Consider the following 22,737-nt stretch of genomic DNA (forward strand, 5'->3'; position numbering starts at 1 on the left):
CACCCTACAGAGAAATATTGGGCGATTATGAAGCAGGCCCTCCGGAAGAACCCAAAAGTTGTCAAATCGGAAGCGGACTTCAAAAAAAAATGGATTTCTGTTCAAAAAAAACTACAACCTGACGTTGTACAGAACCTTATGGACGGGGTAAAGAGGAAGGTGCGAGCATACGGGCTTGGGCTCGAAGTATGAATAAAACAGAAAATGCCAAAAGTTGTTTAATAGTTTTTATTTTACTGTCTAAAATTTTCAAAAGGATCGGTCTACTGGGCGAATTTCTGCAGCGTTTTTTCCGTGATGCAATTTGATGTGACACACCCTTTAATTGTGAATATATTTTTTATCCGTTCAATTTTTGCTTTATTGTTGAAAGATAGACAAACAAATAGTGATATAATGGATGGTCAAAATATTCTTTGTTTTACTTTTTCGGAGCTCGAAGAAACGTCCGAAATTCGTGTCTCTATCCCCCTCAATCTGATCGAGAAAAATCCTATCGGGTTGTGCAAATGATGCAACCTTGAAATGCAGAATGCAAAAGTTTATTTCGTTCGGATTGCGATATGTCAAATCCGATCGGGTTCCGTAATATGGGTTAATATGTAGTCCATGCATTGTAGCGTTTTTCGTGATGTTTTGTTTCTCATGAACGGTGATTTTCGACATCTGTAGCGAATCTGCTAATTCATGTGCATCAAGGATTTATCTTGATAATTGTCTCGATTTGATTGCCAGCAGTAGCAGCATGAACTTTCCAGACAACTCAAAAGAAGCGTATTACAAAAGTTACCAGACATCAATGAAGAACCATATCCAGAAATAGATATGCAAAGATATGGCCCGTATACTCATGGAAGAATTTGTTGTTCTTTCAATGTTCAGAAATCCTTGAGAGTTCTCGAAAAAAAATTCAGGAAAGAGGTTCAGTCATATGAAAAAAAATGGATGCCAAATGTACTTGAAAAAATACATCATTTACTTCGTATGGCGCAGCACGAAACGAATGTCTTCACAGTAAGTTCCATGTTTTAAAAACTAAAGTCTTGTCGTAACATCTGGCATCTCTGACTCGACTACCTTCGATTACCCAAGACACGCACCTTTACCTGGTTGTCAATTTGACACACACAAAAAATAAGATAGCATTTTTTTGCTTGCTTGCCACACACTTCCTCTCTCACGCACATTCCCCTCAACAGCATATGTCGCCGTCTTCGTCTAGTGATTAGTTTACCTTTTTCCAGGTGGCATAGTATAGGTGAAAACTTCGTTCCGGCTGAACTTGGCCGAGGGCTGCGGCCAGTATTTTGGTTTGCATCCACACGCTGTTGTGTTGGTGCAATTCGGCCAGCTAGCTCAGACACAGGTGGGTCCGGGTCTGAATTGACGCAAGCCTAGGCCGCGTACACTTCTGCTCATCGTCGTCGTCGTACCTGTGTGTGGTGGTTTGTTACCTGTTGATATGCTCTCTCACTCAAACCATTGTTGAGGGGTGCCAGCCGACCAGCAAAAATATTATACATAGAGATGGTGCCAGTCAGCCGTCACCGTCAGTCTTTAGCCTGTTTCGTAGCGATTCTGACGCCTTTTCACCGTGTGAAGTGCCGTGGAAAATCCACCATTGCATTGATTCTTGTGGAGAGTGGAGAGACATTGTGTTCGCTTTTGGGTATCTTATTTTGATTAACTTAGTCGTTACGATTGCACCCGGGAGATCAGCACTGGTACCTTGAAATTCGTGGTTCCCGAAGCGCATTGCAACAAGTGTGTGGAACTCTCGTGGAGTGACTTGCGCACCTTCAGTAACCTTCGACAGCAGCACCAGCAGCAGTCGAGTGTGTCGGGGCAATTAAAAACAGCTTCGTGTGGTTTTGATTTGGGAATTCCGCAGAATTTCACCGATTCGAACTCTCGAAGGTTGCACAAAGCTGCGCGGCCACCTTCTGTTTGTAGCAACAATTTGCCACACGAGAATAGAGAGATAGATAATTTCCCTCAAAAAGTGCCTGCTAGTGAAGTGAAGTAACTGAGTGTGTAGTACTTGTGGATGAGCTGGTTATAAAACATAACTATGCTTAGCCCCATTTTTTCGTGTTGCGCGAGCTGGGTGTGAGTAAGCGAGACGGAAAGCCGCGCGCTTCCGAAGGCTTGAGAGTGTACGCAATATATTACCCCGAGAGACAAGTTTGAGCGAAAATAAGGCATTTATTTTTTTCCATTCGCTGTTTTTGGAAATTCGAAAACGAGTTTGCGTGAATGAGATAGCGCACTTCGGACCACTACTCGGTGGCACGTTCCGTTATATTTTGGCGTGCGGAGAAGCTCTTCTCGGCGGTGGTGGAGCCTTGCGGTGCGACGACAGTTCAGCTTTCGTTCAAGTGTTCAAGAAACTTTTTGGGGAGGAAAACACCCGAAAAAAATCATAAATAAAACATTCGGAAACAGCGAAGCAGCGAGTGATTGTGATTTACGCAACAATCCAGGTTCGCATATTTTCGCAGGTGATGCTCGCGGGTGGACTCCTTTATTAGCTAGGCCAGGCTGCAAACGTATTTCGGACGCACGTAGTAAACAATCGAGCCGCCTCTCTCTCTCGTGTGTGTGGAGGAAGTTGTGAATGAATGAAGAGCCTTCTGTTTGTGGCCAAAATAGTTGCCTTTATCGCAAAACGGCGGCCCCTCGACGCGTCCAGACTGCCACAGCCCCAATAGTTAGGGTGGTTAAGGTGAGTGTGGAAAGTTTGCTACGAATTTAATGATGCCATAATTTAGGCTCTATTTTATGCACTTTTTATCCGCATCGGTGGGTTGCGGAATGTGAAATTCTGTGTGTGTACAAACGTAGCGTTTTTCCAGCTAGGTTTCACGTGTTTTTTGTGTTGCGGTTGGGGGGTTAATTCGTGATAACATGCAGCAGAGAGTTCATAGCGTCGTGTTTATTGGAAAATTTGTACATACGAACAATTTGGGATGCGCGGTGTGTTCGCGCAACCCCGTGAAAATGTTGCTGAAAATGGACAGAGCGAATAAGAGTTATAATGTTAGATTTTTGATATCGCAATCAGTGACTCAAGTCGAATAGGGCATAATTCTAGTAAAACTCAATAAAGTTTTCCTGTAAGAAAATTGTAGTTACATTCAACTGGAAATATTGGTATAAAAAAATCCATTTCGAGTTTCATTTTGAATTAAGGAATTAACGCACATTTCGTGCGAACAGAATCACATGATACCCAGAACTTCCTATATCATACTTCGCTGGCTTCAGGACTTGTATTTTGTTGGACTGCAAAATACTCCGAATGGAGAATCCAGAGCGAACCCCCGCGAAATTATCCGAAAACTGTCAATTCTGAACCAGTTTTCTCAGATTTTCGCAAAACTTTGTACAATTTTGTACGTTGTATTGAACCATAATAAAGACCTCAGAAAGATAGCTCATTTTACTTTATTGTGATGCTGTTCGGATAGAGTTAGTAAATAATGATGAAAAAATTCAATTAGAAGGTGAAGCTAATCTTTCTCATGACGTTTCCCTTCATACTGTTGATTGGGGGCAAATAGATAAAATGACCGCTCACTTGTTAAAAAAAAATTTACCCTGTAACAGTGCCCTTCTTCCGATGTACGGGAGACTTGTTGGTAGTTGTATGGACTATTCATATAAATTTCGTTAAGAATTTGAAAAAAATATATGATTTCAGAAAAATGAATTTTTAGAATAATTTTTTTTTCAGTGTAGTTTTTATATTTTTTTTGCACTTTTTATGAAAGATTACATTATTTTCTATATTTCATTCTTTGACTAAAACTCAGTAGGTCTTAAAAATTTTAAGGGAGCGTTTTTTAAAAAAAAAGTCAAAAAACTTAAAACTTCAACTCAAAAACTATAAGAACTACAGAATTTTGGTCCGACAATGGAATATAAGGAATTGATCAAGTTTTCATTAGAAGAAGCATGCAAAAAAAAAAATTATTACAAAATTTAAAAAAATGCATTTTTTGCAAAATTGTCTGAATATTCCATAAAACTATCAACAAGTCTCGCATACATTGGAAGAAGGGCACTTTTACGTCTGTTAATTTTTATTGAGAATTTATACATTTATATACATTTTTGGGATGAATGAATTTCAATGTCAAAATGTCTAAAATAAATTGTTTTTCAGTGCGATTTAAAAGAAAAATTGTATATTTTAGGAAAATTTTCTACATTTCATTCTTTGACCAAAATTTTGTAGGTACAGGTCGGACTCGATTATCCGGAGTATCGTTTTTTTTTTCACTTTGGATAATTGAATCCTCCGGATAATCGAGTCAAAACAATTTTTTTTTCTTTATTTGTTTTTTTGCATGTATTTTTCGTTTTATGAAAATAAAAGAGAAATTTGATTTTTGATTCATCCCCTTAAAGTCAGAAAACAGATTTCTCACATGAAAAAAAATTAATTTATCCAGATTCTCTCAGGAGGTGATAGACGTTCATATTTCAAGAAAAAAATCCTCCTACGCATATGTTCGAATTTCAACAATGACAGAGTTACAGAATTTTTTTTTTCGGACTCTGTTGCTTCATATTGGCTCTACATTAAAAAGTACGCTACGGAAGATGATTCTGATGCTTTCATTTGAAAGATGAGAAAATTTAGTACACTATATAGTAGTGGAACAACTAAATTAGTGAATTTTGATAACATTTTGGAAGTGAAACACTTAAAAGTTAATAATTTGTGTTTCTATCAATTAAAATGAAGTTCCTATTCACTCGCGAGACGCGACACGGAACTAGGACACAACACTTATAATCCTTACAAACATTAAAATGGTTAAAATTACCTTTTTCGTCGACCGGTTTCGGGCTCGATGTTGCCCATCTACTGGACGGTGTCCGACTGGTTACGATGGAGCACTAACACATATTCATACGGTTATCAGTACTTGTCGAAGATATAGTTTGCTGAGTTATCAGCTTCGTCAGATGGAAGAGTTGAGATGATATTGGTGCATCTTCTTCATTCATAAGTGGGGAATCGCTGGTTGAGATGTACATTGATTCCCATGCATTCAACTGTGAGGCTTTTCGTACATTTCTAATAATTTTTGCCTTCTCCCAGTCTACGCAGTGGGCTTGAGTTAAAGCATGTGCTGCCACACTTGATTCGCTGGCTCGTTCATTATCCACCGCATTCTTATGTTCACGTAGGCGGATTTTGAATTTCCGACGAGTTTGACCGATGTATACACTAGTACAGTCTTTGCAGGGAATCTGATAGATCCCTGATTTTTCATCCGGTGGAATTCTATCTTTCAGGTTGCACAAAAGGTCTTTCAGGGTGCTCTCACTTTTGTACACCACATGAAATCCGTGTTTCCGGAGTGTAGACTGGACTGTGTTGGTTATTTTGGGATAGTACGGTAGGCTGATCCTTTTGTGTTGTTCCTTCTCAGGCTCTAATGTGGTGTTGTTTTTTCTCCATTTCTTCTTCTCGTGTTTCCGAAGGATTTTCTCCACAAAACATCTCTTGTACCCATTCAGCTCTGCAGCATGGTAGATTCTATTTTTCTCCGCTATGTAATCATCTCTCTCCATTGGTATGTTGAGGAGACGATACACCATGGAGTGGAAGGCTGCTTGTTTTTGTGCGCCGAAGTGATTAGAGTCGGAAGTTATATATCTATTCGTAGACGTTGGTTTACGGTATATCCCAAACTTTAGCCGATTATCTTCCTTCCGGGTAATGTACAGGTCCAGAAAAGGAAGTGTACCGTCTTTTTCTTTTTCGACGGTAAACTTAATCGTCCTATGTCGGGAATTCAACAACTCCAACGTCTGCTTCAAGTAACGTTCTTTCACAACTGCGAAGATGTCATCTACATAGCGTCTCCACATTCGAGGGAAGAATTTTTCTTTCGCCAACTCTGTTTCAAAATCTTTCATGAAAACCTCCGCTAAGAGTGGCGATAGCTTGCTACCCATACTGAGACCGAACGTTTGCTTGTAGAACTTTCCCCTGAACGAAAAGAAGTTCTGATTCATACAGGTTTTCGTTACCAAAAGATATGCGTCGATCTGATTTGGTGGTACGCGTTTCCGTTCCAGATGTCTGCGCAAACTATTTACCGCCTCTGTTACTGGCACGTTCGGAAAAAGAGCTGTAACATCGAACGACACCAGAATTTCCCCTCGCCTAACCTCGAAGCCTTTCAAATGGTCTACCAACTCAAACGAATTGTTGACATTTTTACCGTGAGTTATGGGATATTTTTTCAATTCTTCAACCAACCAAGCAGCCATTTTTTCAGTTGGAGTGCAGATGTTAGACGTGGTTGGTTGAAGAATTGAAAAAATATCCCATAACTCACGGTAAAAATGTCAACAATTCGTTTGAGTTGGTAGACCATTTGAAAGGCTTCGAGGTTAGGCGAGGGGAAATTCTGGTGTCGTTCGATGTTACAGCTCTTTTTCCGAACGTGCCAGTAACAGAGGCGGTAAATAGTTTGCGCAGACATCTGGAACGGAAACGCGTACCACCAAATCAGATCGACGCATATCTTTTGGTAACGAAAACCTGTATGAATCAGAACTTCTTTTCGTTCAGGGGAAAGTTCTACAAGCAAACGTTCGGTCTCAGTATGGGTAGCAAGCTATCGCCACTCTTAGCGGAGGTTTTCATGAAAGATTTTGAAACAGAGTTGGCGAAAGAAAAATTCTTCCCTCGAATGTGGAGACGCTATGTAGATGACATCTTCGCAGTTGTGAAAGAACGTTACTTGAAGCAGACGTTGGAGTTGTTGAATTCCCGACATAGGACGATTAAGTTTACCGTCGAAAAAGGAAAAGACGGTACACTTCCTTTTCTGGACCTGTACATTACCCGGAAGGAAGATAATCGGCTAAAGTTTGGGATATACCGTAAACCAACGTCTACGAATAGATATATAACTTCCGACTCTAATCACTTCGGCGCACAAAAACAAGCAGCCTTCCACTCCATGGTGTATCGTCTCCTCAACATACCAATGGAGAGAGATGATTACATAGCGGAGAAAAATAGAATCTACCATGCTGCAGAGCTGAATGGGTACAAGAGATGTTTTGTGGAGAAAATCCTTCGGAAACACGAGAAGAAGAAATGGAGAAAAAACAACACCACATTAGAGCCTGAGAAGGAACAACACAAAAGGATCAGCCTACCGTACTATCCCAAAATAACCAACACAGTCCAGTCTACACTCCGGAAACACGGATTTCATGTGGTGTACAAAAGTGAGAGCACCCTGAAAGACCTTTTGTGCAACCTGAAAGATAGAATTCCACCGGATGAAAAATCAGGGATCTATCAGATTCCCTGCAAAGACTGTACTAGTGTATACATCGGTCAAACTCGTCGGAAATTCAAAATCCGCCTACGTGAACATAAGAATGCGGTGGATAATGAACGAGCCAGCGAATCAAGTGTGGCAGCACATGCTTTAACTCAAGCCCACTGCGTAGACTGGGAGAAGGCAAAAATTATTAGAAATGTACGAAAAGCCTCACAGTTGAATGCATGGGAATCAATGTACATCTCAACCAGCGATTCCCCACTTATGAATGAAGAAGATGCACCAATATCATCTCAACTCTTCCATCTGACGAAGCTGATAACTCAGCAAACTATATCTTCGACAAGTACTGATAACCGTATGAATATGTGTTAGTGCTCCATCGTAACCAGTCGGACACCGTCCAGTAGATGGGCAACATCGAGCCCGAAACCGGTCGACGAAAAAGGTAATTTTAACCATTTTAATGTTTGTAAGGATTATAAGTGTTGTGTCCTAGTTCCGTGTCGCGTCTCGCGAGTGAATAGTGATAAATATCCTTACGTTAGCACAACCAAAAATAAGTAAGTAAAATGAAGTTCTTTAACCGCTCCACAATTTGTTCTTTGACGCACAACTTCTATCTTTCTTAATTTGGCTGCAATATCGATATAAACAATTCCTGGTGAAAATTCAAGCAAAATCTTCAAAAACGATTTTTACCCCACTGTACATGTAATAGCCACTTAAACTTCACCTTAACGTTGAAAGGTTACATTTCATCATGAAATAAGTCATATTTTAAATATGAAAAAAATATTTTTTTTTCCAAACTGAATATAATCGAGTCCAAAACTGTATATAATCGAATCACATATAATCGAGTCTGTATATAATCGAGTCCGACCTGTACTGCATTCTATTAGTCAAATGATTTCATTTGATACCAATATTGAGGGGATTGCGAAAAATACATAGTCGACCATTTTGAGGCGGCGACCTTTTCGAATTTATGTTGTTCATAGTGTAGTGTATTCTCGAAATCAAGCCATTCAGCAATTTTTTTTTCAAGTTCATGGAATACGCAGTTTTATAATGACAGTAGAATTAGATGTATGTTCCAAATTTCAGATCAATCATTCAACAGGATTGGGGTCAATTTTCTATTAATGTGGGACAACCCAACAAACATTCAAACATACATGGAAACAGGTCCAGCTGAATGAAACCATTCAAAAAGTAATTAGTTGTTTGGGGACTGCGGCCATGTTGAAATTGGATTTTTCATTATCTGCTATGTTCTACTAGTCGAAAACTTTCTTTTGATACATTTTGGGCATTTTCATAAATAACTGTATTCTACTAGTCAAGCCCTTTCATTTGAAACCCATATTGATGGGGTTGTGAAAAAAATATATATGGCGCCATCTTGCGGTGGCGGTCATTTTGAATTTGCATTTTTCAGAAATAACTGTGTTCTACTAGCCAAGCCCTTTCATTTTTTTTTAACCATTTATTTATTTATCAGGCTCATTAGCATTTTATCTGTAACAGAGCCGGGTTTTTTTTTATCGTGTACATGTACATATGTTTTATGTTTCTATAAATTGTAAATTACACAATAGTAGTAGTAGCCATTTAGGCGGAAGGTTTTTACGTTCCATTACATTATGGAAAATTGGTAATTACACAGTAGTAGCCATTTAGGCGTAATGGTATTCTATCTGTTCTTCCATTGTTCAGCAGACCGGACAGCGGAGACAGTTGATATTGATCATTGTTGGGTTATTTATAGAACAGCAGCCCGATGTTTCTTGCAGAGCAGAGCAGTTGTATGGATGAATAGATCTTATTTCGACCGTGGATCGTTCTCCATCGCTGATGATGGTTCCGTGGACGTTCTATTATAACACAAAGATGGTCAATTGAGGGCCCTGAGATTGAACTCACGATCGATCGCTTGGTAAACGAACGCGTAACCAAGTGGCTACGAAGACCCCCTAGCCCTTTCATTTGATACCCATATTAATGGCGTTCTGAGAAAATATGCAATCCGCCATTTTGTAGTGACCGCCATTTTTCATAAATAACTGCATTCTACTAGTGAAGCCCTTTCTTTTGATACCCATATTAGCTATTCAATATAGAATTATTATACAAATTAATCAAAATTTCCGAAAATCAAAAATAAAATACTCCGGATAATCGAGTCTTAAATTCCGGATAATCGAGTCCGCGCTGTACTACCATAAGGTGTTGAAATTATTCAAATTTCCTTAAAGAGGAATTATGATGATGGTTTGTCCGGCTTTAGAAATCACCATTTTTGAATGAAAACATTCGAATTCTCAAGTAGATGTTGCATTTATCGTTGCTTGAGTTTACTGTCATCATATTGATCCATTCATAACTTAGGCTTTCTTCAGAATATTTCATTTTCTTGGGCATTTTAAAAATGTTCTCCTCAACACTCTCAACATAGATACACTTTATTTCTACTATGGGCGAAGGACACAATAAACAAACCGCAGTGCGCGAAGCGGTTACCATAGAAATCATGTGGAAAAAACAACATTAATGAATTGGACAACTCATGACCAGAATTGAGTTCATCAAAATGTGTTAATTTAATGGTTTAGCTATGTAAATCTGATACAAATGGTGTACAAGAATGATGTTTACAATGTTTGTAAGTGTTATAATCCAGAAAAGGTCTGAATACGTGCGAAATAATCATCTGGTGATCGATTAAAAGTTAGCTCGAATGAGGGGCGCGTTGACACTAATGGAAGGTGTATTTTATAATCCTTTAAAACATGTGATTCCGTAAAAACATACTATAAAACTACTGTAAATCATGAAAAAGACCATTTTATTTACATGTTTTGAAACATTCGAATACCTGATTTGACAAAGGTGTGCTGAATTAGAGCATTCAAAAAAGTGGACAAATCAAAATCATTTACCTTACGATGTTTTCCTGGTTGGCAATGGGAATAGTTATAATAGCCTACATAAAAAAGCTCTCCAGTCCACACTTGTATAATGTTTAATGATTTTATGTTTATTATCTAGATATTCCGAAGCGATTCGCTTTATTCAAGATACCATGTCGACATACAGGCACACCTGTTTTTGTGCGGCCTTTTTTTGCGTAATTCCTCGTTTGTGCGATTTTATTATGACATCGGGTCTTGAATCACACAAACCAATCGCACAAATCATAAAACTGCACCTAAACAGTCACACAAATGAGGAATCGCACAAAAATAGGCTTGCCTGTATATCAAAGCTTGATGCTAGGCGTGAAAGAAAAATACTCTAGCAGATTAGCGCACCCAAAGGCAGTTTTGAATCGTTATATTTTGAATGAAAATAATTACTTGTTGTTTTTTGAATACTTAAAACTCGTAGTACTAATTCTTACTTTACAACTTTGTCTATACATTTCCTGATATTCCACAAAAACTCATCATCAGCATACTCTTTCGAAATCGATCTTGAAGCTGAACTTAATCATTATTCTCGAAGCTCCATTATGAGCTTCTACTAATCAAACAGTCGATAAATTCCCAAAACTACTGCTCGCAACAAACTAAAGGAACTTCCAGAATAAGTCAATGTGATAGCCGTCGTGTTTCATCAGAGCAATGCCAAACTTCATATCTCTTTTACAACACGACAATTTAATTTGGAGTCTGGCTGGAATATGCTATCCCACCAGCTAAACTAATCCGATATTGCATAGTGTGTCGAAAGGGTAAAAAGAAAAAATCTTTCATTTATATATGAAACAGTTTTCGACGAGAATGTAAACATATTTTGGGAGGATAACATTTTTAGGCTGTGTAAAAGAGGGCGAAAAATCGTGGAACAAAACTATGCTCATACACTTTAATAAATGTAGTCTGCCTATAAAATTTGTGCGATTGTGTTTCCAAAAATCAGTTCGAGCTTTCTGGACAACACAATATGCGATTGTGTTTTCGAAGATTAAGTTTAATATGAGCTATCCTGATTTATCCTGATTTTTATTTTCATTTTCCCTGATTTACCAAAATAATAGTTGGCAACCCTGACTGTGGGGAAAAATTGTTCAAAATTGGATTAAATATTGGAGACATTTGGAGCTGAATAACTATAATAGCTTCAAAAATTCATAAATAACTTCACCATTTTGATCATCCAAATTTGTCCTTCTGCTCTACTTTTTATTTTCTGACATTAAGGGTGCTCATACACTGTTTGACCGAAGCCAAATATTTGACTCTTTTTGAGAGATAAAATTTGGTCAACGTGTACTGATCAAATATATTCTACACAAAACACGACAAGCAAATATTCAATTATTGGATGCCTAAAATATTTTTTCAGTCTGTTCTTCGAACCTGTCGGTACATGGTTAGGTTACCTTGGATATTTCAGTTGATTTTTTTCCATGTTCGGTGTTTGATATTGTTTACTACTGTTTAAAATTGAAGAGTGGCAAACAAAATAGTATTTGTACAAATATCAAATCAAACCATATCTGTCAAAAAATATCAAATATTTGACCTCCGGGCAAACAGTGTACGGCCACCTTAAGTGGTACATTTTTTCTTGCTCCACTGAGCACAAAAATTGAGCGAATTGTAGAGCAATTTTAGTTGGATAAAGTTTGTTCATAAATATAAAATTGATGAAATTTTCGGGAGAAAGCTAACGAACATCCTTTAAGAAAACCAACATTTGAAAGTTTTCTCTTTTGTTATTCAATTTTTAATATAGGATGTTCGGAGGAAGTGTTTAGTGTTAAAAAAAACAAAAAACATGATTTCCAATATGCAGCATTGGTTGTATTTCGGGAACGGTTATTCTTCAGATGATAACCTTCATGTAGTTTCTCAAGTGGAAATACTCATATAATCTTCAGATTTAGAACTACGTTTAACAGAAAGCTATAGGAAGCAGAAAGAGAATCTAAAAATTGAACATGTAACGAAATCGATCGCATATAACTCGTCCGTTCCTTGATAGATCTGTTGTATCAAATGATTGGAAATATTTCTACGTAGCTTTTACCGTAAAGATAATTATATTATCAATTAACGAAAACATTCTTTTCTAATTCCAATAGAGCAATCATATGTTCCGCAAATTATGAGTTCCATTTCATGTTGATGATTTGACGGGTTTTAACTAATAGTCAATTTTTTGTATTGAATCAATCATCTTCAACTATTTCGAAAAAAACTACGCAAACCATTTGTCTTTTTCAAAGCCATCAAACATTTTAACTGAAAAGTTCTAAAATGTCGCTTCATTCTTGAATAACATAAAAGGTTTGGTGTCCGTATGTACCGATTCCATATCACAATAACGCTAAAACCACAGAAACGTCAAAAGCGTTAAAAACATAATTTTTATAGTACAGGGTCTTTCAGATTGAACGCTAACGCAAACAAATCGAATAGCTCCTTATAATTTTTTTTTCGCTCCGTCGATGGTACCACTGCATTCCCCACTTCGGGACGATAATATTCGGCTACTCGTTCAGTCTGATCGGATGGTTCTTAGTGTCAAGATGTACAATTTACAAGAACGTGTATTTTTAGTGAAATCGTAGTACTCGAGCAACCGAAGCCTTAATGAAACTTTGTCCTCTTATGGTAAGAATTTCAACATTTCTCGTCGTCGATTACTTTCTCTGGGGGTTCGTGAAGGACCATTGCTATGTTAATAAGTCACAAAATTTTGAGGAACTTGAAGAAGAGATAACTCGGATTTTCAACAGCATCGATGTCGTAATGTTAGAGTTGTGCATGAAAAATTTTGTCCACCGTTCAAAACGCGTTATCGAAAAAGGGGTGGTCATATTTTAAAAAATGGTCCTATTTTAAAAAATATAAATAGGTTCATTTTTGTAGAAGTTATTAAAATTTGTCGCGTGAGCGTTTAATCTGGAAGACCCTGTATTTCCTACAGAACTCAAAAATATCCAGATGTACGCCATCCTGCTGTTTATTTTCGAAGTACCAAGTAGGTGGTTATTTTTTTTTTATATTTTTTTTTAAATATTTTATTATGAATTGTTATATCATTATTCATATTGTAACTTTTTTTGAATGAATGAATAGGGTTCCAAGCCTATTTAACACATTGACTGCCATGAGTTCACAGGTAAACTCGGCTACCACTAGGTTCAGAAGCATTATTGTGGTGGGAGAAAAATGGCATGTGAGGAACCTATGTAGATTCAACAATGGCAGTCAATGTGTTAAGAACGGGATAAATTCAGTACTAAAATTCCCGTTATCGGCTCATGTTGGCCAAACGATGAAAGATGGAAGCGGTTGCAGCAAATACGAGGATCGTACGATGTCAGTTGACTAATTGTTTCCCAGGGATGCCAGGTGATTTTTTTAAATGTCTTCACATGGTACGTAAAAATGTCTTCAAATGTCTTCACATGGTACGAAAAAATGTCTTCAAATGTCTTCACAGTCATATCGAAAAAAACAAAATTCATAGTTTACATTTGGACAAAGTTTGATAGCTTATTCAATGTATATATTAATTGGCATTGTTATATATCACATTTCACTAAACTTGCCTTTAGGTTTTGAAGTTTATTTCAATAAATGTGAACAGAGAATATATTTCACAACTGCGAACAAATTTCATGAGTTTAGAAATGATAGTGAGCCTGATATTGATTGAGTGAATATCGACCCAGTTTCTCAACAAAAACGGAACCGTGATAACTCAATTTGTTTATTTCAGCTTTGAAGTTTTTGTTGTAACTCAAACCATATCCATAAAACTGATTATTGAAACGGTGTGTAACCCGGAATACCTTCGTTTTGTGAAGTGGTCGTTTGAAAGATCTTGGTTAATCTATTGTATAATATATGTCCGAATTAATAAAAATACAATGTCACAATCATTCAAATTTTCTAGTGCAAATGAACTAATGTGTTCTAGAGACATTAGAGGTTCCTCGTTGTTGAGTTCATTCTATATACTTGTGGATTTTCTGCTTGGAAAAGTTTGAAAAAAGTGAGTGAATGGCCCCGAGACTAGCTTTGCGCAGTGACGATATCATAATCATTGAGGTTTATCCGAGGTGTGATTATTGCTAGTTGAACACTAAAAAAACCCGAGGCAAAGGTCTCTGTTGATTACCAAGAACAAAAGTAAGCAAGTGACACTGATAAAAAAGCGATACAAAAGCCCTACTTCTTTTGACGATCTTTCCGGCCAATAGTTAGAAATTTATGAAAATAATATCTCTCAAAAATTCAAAAATTCACGCTATCATACTGAAATGACTCCACATATTTCATAATTTCTCCAAAATGTCTCCACAAAATCAAATATCTTCACAGTAAGTCAAATGTCTTCAAAATGAAGACATGTCTTCAAACCTGGCATCTCTGTTCATTCCCTATAACCGGGTTGCCAACAATAGTTTTCAAACTTCAGGGAGAATGAAAATGAAAATCAGGAAGAAAACAGGATAGCTGATATTGTCATCATATTTATTGACCGACATACATTTATTTAATTTTATATGCACTATTTTGTTTAACAATCATCCTTCATCTTCTTCTTATTATAACAGTTCTCATTTCCAACCAAGGAATTTTTGGCAGGGATCTCAAAATATTCATTACGGATATTTTTATTTATAACCTGAAAAGTCTGGAAACCCCCAAAAATTAGGAAGGTTGGCATCTCTGCCTAAAACAATAGAAATATTTTGTGGAATCAACAGAATTTTTTTTTGTTTGTTGTCTCGTCGATATCTATCTCGTCTCGTCGACTTTGTCGCCAGGTAGTGTAGATCAGGTATCTTATGGTTGTTAGTGATTTCTTGTGAAGTTTATGTGGGTCCTGTAGTGAATTGATCTCAACGAGTTTCATTTATTATATTTATATTTATTCATAGGGAAGGGGAATGGACAAGTGGACAAGTGGATTTGAGTAGGTTTAGCTGGCTGAATAATGATATTAGCACTTCTCAGGATGTCTTACAGTGACCCAAAACCTCGAATTCGTATGTACCATGCAGATCTCTTTTCACTACTTTTCAAAGTCGAAAAGAAGCATTTAAAACATTCTATTTAGATAAAGTCATAGTGTCACATAGGTGTGAAATTGTACGCTATCTGTTTTTAGAAAGATACTTTTTATTTCTTAAAAATAATTGTAGATTGACGAATGCACGAAAATTGACTCAAACCGGAATTCGTACAGTAGTTGAAATTTCTATTCGATTCCGAAGGCATTGATCAATTTCAAAATTCCATCGTCAGTATGGTAACCCTTGTTCATTGCAACTGCATTTGGCTGCCATTAGTCGTTATCTACGAGCTTTTTAGTATATTTGGGAGCAAGATTCATTTATATATTGATCAAGTGGGTTTACAGTTCCTTATTGTTAGACATTTTATAGATCAGAATGTTTACTCGAACATCTTGAAGGAGAATATGAAGCAAAGTGTCAACATAATGGATGATGACCCAAAGCACAGGGCAGATGAAGTTCGCACATTACTTTACAATTGATCTAAAGTTATCACCACAATCTCCCGGCATCAGTCCCATTAAAAACTATGGAAGTTATCCGCGTAGGAAATCATCAAATTTCTAACCATAAGGTTCTTAAGAACCACTTGATGGACGAATGTTCCTCCCAAATACACCAAAAGGCTCGTAGTTAATGGCTAAAGGTAGCTAAAGGCAGTGGCAATCAACAAAGGTTACCATGCGAAAGATGGAATCCTGAAATTAATCAACGCCTATGAAATTGAATGGAAATTTTATCTACAGTACGAATTTGAGTTTGAGTCAATTTTCATACATTCGGTATTCTACAATAATTTTTCAAGAAATAAAATGCATTTTTCTGAAAACAGAAAACAGAGCATACTTTTTCACTCTCATTTGACACTATGACTTTATCCAAATAGAATGTTTCGAAAATTTGTTTTCAAAAATCGTGGAAAGAGAGAAGAGATTGGTGGCGTACGTATTCGAGTTTGACTCGCTGTATATAGGAAACACAAACTTAAAATCGCATCTAGCAAAGATATCGCGAACTGATATGCATGAGTGTGCCTCTTCGAACCTCTCAATTGACAGCCAGCATAGTTCTATCATTGCAACATTCTTCACATGACCATGCAATGTACTCGACAGTATGATTGATCACAATTACATAAATTATTGGTAGTAAGACGTTCGTGATAGAAACTTTGGGAACAAAAGAGTATCACCATCGTTCGAGATCATCTCCTCTCCATGGAGTCTGCCAACTGATAAGTGTTTGCTGCCGCGTTATGGGAGAATGTGAGAGGCGAGCAAAATCGAATAGACATACCTATTTCATTCGTGAAATCGTCGTAAAGACGATTCTGCGCAATATGCGTTTGAAAAATGGGTTACTTGGTTCATTTCCAATTTCGTAGGGTGATCCCCTTGTATAGAAATAAATGACGTAGTCCAAAATTATCGGGTTGTCAAAGAGACATGAGGTCTGGCATTACCCTGTTGGAATACGACGTTTATCATATCGGCTGGTTTTGGACAATTGTCTTGGATCGCTGTGTTTTATTCGGTGGGTGGTTCATGAATCGCTCATTTCGGTTTATCCAAGAATTTTTTGAACATTATTGTAAATGGTTTATTCTCTATTACCTGTCACAGTCATCTGCTCCGTAAACATCGTGTTTCCGTCTCAATTCATAATGCGAATCGCTGAAGGACATGAATGTTTTTCGCTCATATTGTGTAAAACCTGTAGCGATTTACGTGATCCAATTCCGTCAAACGCCCATGAACAATGGTTTTAGGTATCTCTAGTGAGTCCGTTAATTAGGGTGCCGTATAACAAGGATTCACCATGATCAGCGTTCTTATTTGGTCAACAGTTTAGTGACAGCACGAACTTCCCGAACAACACAATAAATGAAAGATGTTCACGTTTATGAAGCTTACATTAAAGGACCCATACTCATATCCTTAGCTTTGGCATTCTCTCGTTCATCACCAACCCATTTCTGCATCTTCCAACTCTCGAGTTTTGCCGGAGCTCAAAATTGTGAGCTCTGGATATGACCGGAAGAATCCGGATGCTCGCAAGGAAGTTGAGAGAAACTCAAAAAAAATGTACCATTGATTGCAGGGGATCCCCCTTTTGTATTTTCAAAAGAATTTATGAGGAAACTCTCTGACTTGTTCATTGACAAAACCATACCGAAGATGCAAATTGGAAGTCTTTTTTCCATTTTAATCCCCGCTAAAACAATCGTCGAGTTTAGCTATGCTTGAAATCAGCAATAACCTTTCACGGCTACCGGTTCAGATCCATCGGTTTGTTTTGAACTCGATTCTCCGCCTTCCAAAATTCCAATGCCGCGCGTCAAGTCCTTCCAAAAAGGAGTTTTGATATTCGTCAAAAAGACAACTAGCCATGGCATTTGTGATATGAAGCATTCAACTTTTTCAGGTGCAACAAAGCTGACAAGCTGTGTAACCATTTAAATGGTTTTCCCACGTCAATCTAGTTGAACAGTCGGACAGGGGACAGAGGACAGGTCGAACAAAGAAGAAAAAAAAGGTGGGGCGAATGTGAGAGAATATGAACGAGTAGGAAAAATATTATCTATCGGACAGGTGCAGCATTGTTAGATAAAACGATAGTATTAAGGAGGACCTATCTAAAGTGGCTTCTGGTCATCAAAATGGATTGATCCTTCAACATTTCGGTACACCCCTAATCAAATTATTCAACGCGAAAAAAAATTGGGTCGTCAGTTCCACCGGTTGCATCGGTCGCTAAACATTTTCCGCGGTTTCAACAAACAAGCACACGCACGCACACAAATCGATCGATTGGATCGCGGCGACGAAAACAAGTTTTTTTTCGTCTTTTCTTCCGTGCTTTCGATGATGCCATCCGATGGTCCATCACAGTCCGTTGCCCGGTCAACAAACGACCTTTCTCTCGAATCTGGACGAAACAAAAAAAAAAAAAAAATAACGCCAAACGATTTCGATGCGTGGATGCTTCCACTCCTCTAGACCGTTTCTCACATTGACCTTGCGTGGCGGCGGCATCCCCTGGGTCTGGGTCGGCATTTTGATATTGTTGTCGAAATTAAATGGCCAAAAAAGAATAGGAAATGAAAGTAGTAGTAAGTGCATACAAGCGATGTGGTGTCGTTCGTCGTTGATAGATTTAGTTCAGTCTCTGAAATGTTGTCCATCTAGATCATGTTTCCATGTTTCTGTGGGCATAACTGAAAACGATTTTGGTTTTGTATAAAAAAGCGATCTCATTTTGGCAATTGTTGCTCTAAAAACATAACATACACCATAGAAAGAAGGAGAGAAACGGAAATTGAACAAATGACAGTAAGCGTTAATAACTGAATTTGTCTGCAGTGAAAATTATACACTTCGTTGGGCTACGGTAGTGCGTGTGTTCCATCGCCATAACGAAACTTTTGGAAACGCTGCCAAAAGCAAAAACAAAATTTTATATACACTCGACAAAAAAAAATAGAGAAACAAAGTGCGAAGTCGAATTTTTTAGGTGATTTTTGAAACGTGTTTTGGCACTTCGATTTTCAAGAAGTGATAATTTTTTTAAACGATGCAAAATATTCTAAAGAAAAATTTGCCTCAAAACCTCAATAAATTTTGCCTTGTGCAAAATTTATTGAGGTTTTCAAAACTACCTTTCGATTTGCGGTGCGATCATTATTCATCGAATTATTCATCATCAAAGACGAAGGGAAATATCTCTATATGGGAATGTCCTACAAGAACGTTCTAGGACTCAAATGAAAGCTGTTTGATGAGGTTAATTGGATTTGTTAGGTTAGGTTAGCCAAAAATTGTGTTGGGCTATAGAAAGTTTGAATAAATCGGTTTTTATTTCTTTCGGATATTTTTGTTCACTAGATATTACACACCAAGATTGAAAAATATACGTAAAATATTCAAAAACTTGAAAGTTGAAGGTTTAACATGAGGTACATCTCATCTTCGTGAGTTGGTTTTCCTCGAAACTACAGCATTTCAAAAATCACCTAAAAATTTCGACTCCGCACTCTGTTCCTCTATTTTTTGTCTGGTGTATTTAAACAGTCTTATTTTTCAATACAGTGGTAGACATTCGTTTAGCCGCACCCTATTTTTCCTCAATATTTTTAAAAATAAGTCAATTCATTGTACAGTTTTGTTCATAAAAGACTATTATTGTTTGTTTTCATCGAATTCTTTCTAAAAAAAAGTATAAATTCCTTTTTTGTTTTCTAAGTAATTCAAATATGTGGAATCAGGGTGGACATTCGTTTAGCCGCATTCTAAAATTTCAATAAAAGAAAAATTGGGCAGCAAATTTCGAGTCCAATCGGTAGCTAATATTTAGAATGTCAACCTCCATTTCGGATCACTTTTAAAACTCGATTTGGCATCGTGTCAGACAGATTTTAAAGCTCTGCCATATTAATTATAGCCCAACACTCCTGAATTACTGCTTAGAGACTGGAAATGTTGTCAAATTGTCATCCGTTTGCATAGACCATCTCGGCCAAGATTCTTCATAGGTTCTCTATGGGATTGCAATCGACTGCAAGCAGGTCATTCAAGAAGCGGAATGTCCTTCTCGGCAAGCCTTGCCTTCGATTGCTTGAAAACGTGGATCTATGCATAATCCTGCTGAAAAAACGACATCCTCGGTAGCGTTATTTTCAATATGGCCAATCAAAACGTCCTCCAGTAATTAAAGATACTTTTTGGAGTTCCTTCAGGTGAAAATGAAACAAATGGGAAGCTTGCTGTGATCGGAAACGGCTCCCCACACTGTCAAACTTCCGCCCCAAAGTTTCGCTTCGATCTCATGACATGCCGTTGACTTAAATTGTACCAATAGCAACTCTAACAGTCCGGCCCATCCAAATTGAACTTTTTTCGCCGGAAAATACAACATTTCCCCATTCCAGTTTCCATTACATGTATTGCCGGGCGAAACTGAGATGGTTCTGCTTATGGGTGGCGGTCAGTTTCGGCTTCCCTTGAGGTTTCTTCCACATGATGTTTGGTGACTCATTCAAGATACGCGCAATATACCTCTTCGTTACTGGAACAACCGATTCTGCCTTCCTGTATGAGCAGCACATCGTTTCCTGGTTGCTTCGTGTCTTATTCGACCTTTAAGACGCAAAGTAACTTCGTCGCCCTCTTCCGTCAATAGTATACCTTTCGCCATCCCCTTAAATTCTACGTAAATCACTAATCTGACCAGCTTCTTACGTTGCACATCTAATAGTTATCTTGTAAATTGAACATTCCCAAGTATTGTTTCAAAAAACACAGATAAAGGCTTGGTGATTATGCGAAAGCTTGATTTTCATGCCCTGCGACTAAATGTATGTCTCGGAAAAAAAACCACGTTTGAATGTTTATATCCACCGATGCCGCCTTGTGTGTGTTTGTGATTGTGACGCACGTCCTTTCAATAAAAGTGACTTAAATATACTATCACTACAGCAAATAAGTATCCCGATAAAAAAAAACATTCCTAGTTGTTTTGTAAGTGTTTCAGGTTTTTTTTTCAAGTGCGGCTAAACGAATGTCTATCACTGTATAACATTTACTCGTCAGATTACTATGGATATAGTAAATATATCTATATTCGAATCAAATAACATCAAAATTAGAAAATATTCAACGATAAATCCACTGCTCATATGCTTTCCTCATTTGGTGAATAAAGATTTATTCCCAAGCATCGACGGTGTGTTCAGAAAAATCCTGAATATTGATTTCTCTGCAATTGACTGTAGTGATGCTATAGGTTTTTGGGAGAATATATAAACGGTCGAAGGATCCGACAAAACACAAACAACATTCCTCAGCATCGGTAGAACGCATTTTCCCTCAACTCAATCTCAATAAAATAGTGATATGAAACACATTACAAACGGAAACAATTAAATGAATACTAGCCACTAATGATTTATTTATTTATTTATAATGATACTACATCCCATTGAGAGATTAGATCTTCTTCACAATTTTTCGCCAATAATCCCGAACCATGGCTGCAGTTCTCCAACTCCCGGCTGCACCGATTCTTGCCAAGTCCTGCTCCACCTGGTCCAACCACCTCGCTCGCTGGGCTCCTCTCCTTCTTGTTCCTACCGGATTCGATGCGAACACCATCTTTGCAGGGCTGCTGTCCGGCAATCTTGCAACATGCCCTGCCCATCGCACTCGTCCAGCCTTGGCGACTTTCTGAATGCTGGGTTCGCCGTAGAGTTGCGCCAGTTCGTGGTTCATTCTCCTTCTCCATACTCCGCTTTCCTGTACACCACCGTATATTGTTCTGAGCACTCGGCGTTCGAAAACTCCAAGGGCTTGTGAGTCCTCTTCAAGCATCGTCCATGCTTCGTGCCCATAGAGAACAACCGGTCGAATTAGGGATTTGCACATGGTACACTTCGTACGGGGTCGGAGTTTGTTGGACCTCAAGGATTTGCGGAGCCCATAGTAGGCACGACTTCCATTGACAACGCGTCTTCGAATTTCACGGCTGTTGTTGTTGTCAGTTGTTATCAACGAGCCAAGGCAGACAAATTCCTCTACCACCTCGAGCTCGTCGCCGTCGATCACAACACTACTACCAAGAAGAACTCTGTTGCGATCAGTCCCTACAGCTAGCATGTATTTAGTCTTAGACGCATTGATCTCAAGCCCAATCAGCCCTGATTCGTGTTTCAGTCGGGTATACAAGTCGGCTACCGTCGCATGTGTTCTTCCGATTATGTCCACGTCGTCGGCGAAGCAGATAAACTGACTAGACTTGTTGAAAATCGTGCCCCGCATGTTGAAGCCCGCTCTCCGCATAACACCTTCCAGCGCCACGTTGAAGAGCAGACAGGAGAATCCATCGCCTTGTCGAAGTCCCCTGTGAGTCTCAAATGATTCCGACAGCTCACCTGAGATCCGCACACTGCACCGCCGCCGTTCATCGTTGCCTCAATCAGTCTTGTCAGCTTTCAGGGAAAGCCGTATTCGTCCATGATCCTCCATAGCTGTCGTCGGTCGATTGTATCATATGCGGTCTTGAAGTCGACGAAGATGTGGTGTGTAGGGACCTGATACTCGCGGCACTTTTGGAGGATCTGCCGCAGTGTAAAAATCTAGTCCGTCGTCGAGCAACCGGGCATGAATCCGGCCTGATAACTTCCCACAAATCTACTTACTATTGGCGATAGGCGGCGGAAGAGGATCTGAGACAAAATTTTGTAGGCACCATTCAGAATTGTGATGGCACGATAGTTTCCACAATCCAACTTGTCGCCTTTTTTATAGATGGGGCAGATTACCCCGTCTTTACACTCATCCGGTAGCTGTTCTGTGTCCCAGATCCTGACTA

The 22,737-nt window shown here is 38.3% G+C and overlaps 1 protein-coding gene and 1 pseudogene across 4 annotated transcripts in view; both read left to right on the forward strand.

Moving 5' to 3' along the window:
* Positions 1-1,487: 1,487 nt before the first annotated feature.
* Positions 1,488-22,737, forward strand: part of LOC129770102 (RNA-binding protein fusilli) — a 261,350-nt gene continuing 240,100 nt past the window's right edge. Inside the window, exon 1 of one of the 4 annotated variants that reach the window (XM_055772732.1) lies at positions 1,488-2,725. The gene's annotated coding sequence lies outside the window, so the exon portion shown is untranslated. The remainder of the gene's footprint in view (positions 2,726-22,737) is intronic. The other 3 variants (XM_055772736.1, XM_055772738.1, XM_055772737.1) reach the window with 3 other exon arrangements.
* On the forward strand, positions 14,365-14,570 carry LOC129772094 (U4 spliceosomal RNA; annotated as a pseudogene).

Source organism: Toxorhynchites rutilus, chromosome 2, assembly GCF_029784135.1.
Source record: "Toxorhynchites rutilus septentrionalis strain SRP chromosome 2, ASM2978413v1, whole genome shotgun sequence".
Classification (NCBI taxonomy): domain Eukaryota; kingdom Metazoa; phylum Arthropoda; class Insecta; order Diptera; family Culicidae; genus Toxorhynchites; species Toxorhynchites rutilus.